The sequence below is a fragment of the Liolophura sinensis genome, chromosome 1, assembly GCF_032854445.1.
Source record: "Liolophura sinensis isolate JHLJ2023 chromosome 1, CUHK_Ljap_v2, whole genome shotgun sequence".
Taxonomy (NCBI): Eukaryota; Metazoa; Mollusca; class Polyplacophora; order Chitonida; family Chitonidae; genus Liolophura; species Liolophura sinensis.
Window position 1 is genome coordinate 90003611 of NC_088295.1, and position 2594 is coordinate 90006204.

The 2594-nt window shown below is 42.3% G+C and overlaps 1 protein-coding gene across 1 annotated transcript in view; it reads left to right on the forward strand.

The window, feature by feature from the left end:
* LOC135462057 (lachesin-like) overlaps window positions 1-1773 on the forward strand; it is an 18501-nt gene extending 16728 nt beyond the window's left edge. Inside the window, exon 8 of the mRNA XM_064739405.1 lies at window positions 1639-1773. The gene's annotated coding sequence lies outside the window, so the exon portion shown is untranslated. The remainder of the gene's footprint in view (window positions 1-1638) is intronic.
* The last annotated feature ends 821 nt before the right edge of the window (window positions 1774-2594 follow it).

Consider the following 2594-nt stretch of genomic DNA (forward strand, 5'->3'; position numbering starts at 1 on the left):
TGATCACATATACACCACATTCGTTAGGGACTGATCACATGGACACCATATTCGGTTAGTCTGATCACATAGACACCACATTCATTTAGACTGATCAAATGGACACCATATTCGTATAGACTGGTGACATGGAAACCACATTCGTTAGGACTGAACACATGGACACTACATTCGTTAGGGACTGATCACATGAACACCATATTCGGTTAGCCTGATAACATGGACACCACATTCATTTAGACTGATCAAATGGACACCATATTCGTTTACACTGATCACATGGATACCATATTCGTATAGACTGGTGACATGGAAACCACATTCGTTAGGACTGAACACATGGACACTACATTCGTTAGGACTGAACACATGAACACAGCATTCCTTAGCACTGAACACATGGACACTATATTGGTGAAGAGTGATCACATGGACACCACATTCATTAGGACTGAACACATGGACACTACATTAGTTAAAGCTGATCACATGGACACCACATTCGTTAGTACTGATGACACTGACACAACATTAGACAGGGCTGATCACATAAACACCACATTCGTTAGAACTAATCACATGGACACCGTATTCGTTAGGACTGATCACATTAACACGACATTGGTTATGACTGATGACATTGACACCAAAGAGCTAGCGATGATCACATTGACATCAAGTGAACTAGCGATGATTACATGGACACAAAGTGATTTAGCGCTGATTACGTTGACACCACATTCGTTATGACTGTTCACACATGTCCAATGAGCTAGCGCTGATGACGTTGACACCAAATTAGCACGTGCTGATCACGTGGACACTACATTAGCCAATTGTAATTACACAGACGTTACTCTTGCAACAATTAGTAACATTGACTTTATATTCTCGGATGGCGGGCTTACTGATTACGTTGATTTAACGGGGGTAAACTTGTGCTGTTTATATTGATATTGCGCAGATGATGCAGATATCCCTATGGATTCACATCTACTGATTAAATTGATATTAGTTCTCCAAAGACATATCGTTGCCAAGTAGCCTCCTCCTTATCAAACCTATCAGACAATGTGCCGGTAAGTACAGATGCGCCTATCACTCTAGCTTCGCTGTCAGCATCCATGCCAAAAAGTAGAAGCAACACCAGTATTCTTCCGCATGGTTATTTATTTAATTATTTATTTATTTGACTGGTTTTTTACGCCGTACTCAAAAATATTTCACGACGGCGACCAGCATTATGGTGGGAGGAATACAGGCAGAGCCCAGTGAAAACCCACAACCATCTGCGGGTTGCTCAGAGACCTTCCTACGTAGGGCCGCAGAGGAAGCCACCATTGGCTTAAATTCACAGCGATACATGTGAAATCGGATGGCGTAATGGCTCGCGTTTGGTGGTAAACTGACCCCAGTCTGTTGCCTGCGCGTTCAGTCTATATGCATGTAACTCTTTCTAGAAATACTGTTAACTAGTATCAGCTCTGCAAATACTTTCAAAGTTTATGTCTTATAATGCTCCAGATATTTATCATATGCTTTAATATCTCTGTGGAATTCCAGAATTTGTCTGGGCTTCCGATTTTAGTATGCATGAGTTTACGTATAAATGTGCGAAACTTTTGTTGTTGTGTTAAGCCACGACGCCCGCCCCTTTTCACCGGACTCCGGCCATTGTGAAGAACATCACACGGATCTCAGCAGTTCTGTTGATTGACATGCGCGATCCACCCACCCAGCTGACATCGACGGGGTACAGAATAAGCTGTGAAGAGTCACAAGACGAAAGGCTTGTATTTAACGTAGGTGAGGCAACACGCAAACTTGACGTCAAAATAACATCCTCTGAGTCAAGCATTACAATGTGCTGAAACGCCACTCTCGTGGTAGGCGATCAGCTTTTGCTTAATGGTCGTTAGTTCGATCCAGCTTCTGTTTCAGATAGGAGGCAGGTGCGTTACCTGGTTTGAGCACCTCATAAATGTTGTCTTAAGATAAACTGTGAAAATTTCCATTTCCGGTACCAAACAATCAGCATTGCCAAAGAGGTTTGAAAAGTCAGAAATGTCAGAATAATAGGTCTAAGTCAATAAACTTTCCCTCACAGGCCGACTCTATAAGCACCATGTACATGCATTCGGGTTTAACCAAATGGCGATAAACGTGTCATCACTTTTAGCCACCTGGCAATATACATGCCATCACACTTAGCCACCTGGCAATATACATGCCATCACACTTAGCCACCTGACGATACATATGTCATCACATTTAACCACCTGGCAATATACATGCCATCACATTTAACAACTGGGCGATATACATGCTATGACATTTAACCACCTGGCGATGTACCTGCCATCAGATTTAGCCACCAGACAATATATGCCGTCACATTTGACTACCTGGAGATATATATGCCATCACACTTAACTACCGGACAACGTACATGGATCACATTTAACAACCGGACGATACATATGCTATGACATTTAACCACCTGGCGATGTACATGTTATCACATTTAACAAGATTGCCTGGTTTCCTCCCACTATAATGCCAGTCACCGTCGTATAAGTGTAACAGTCTTATGA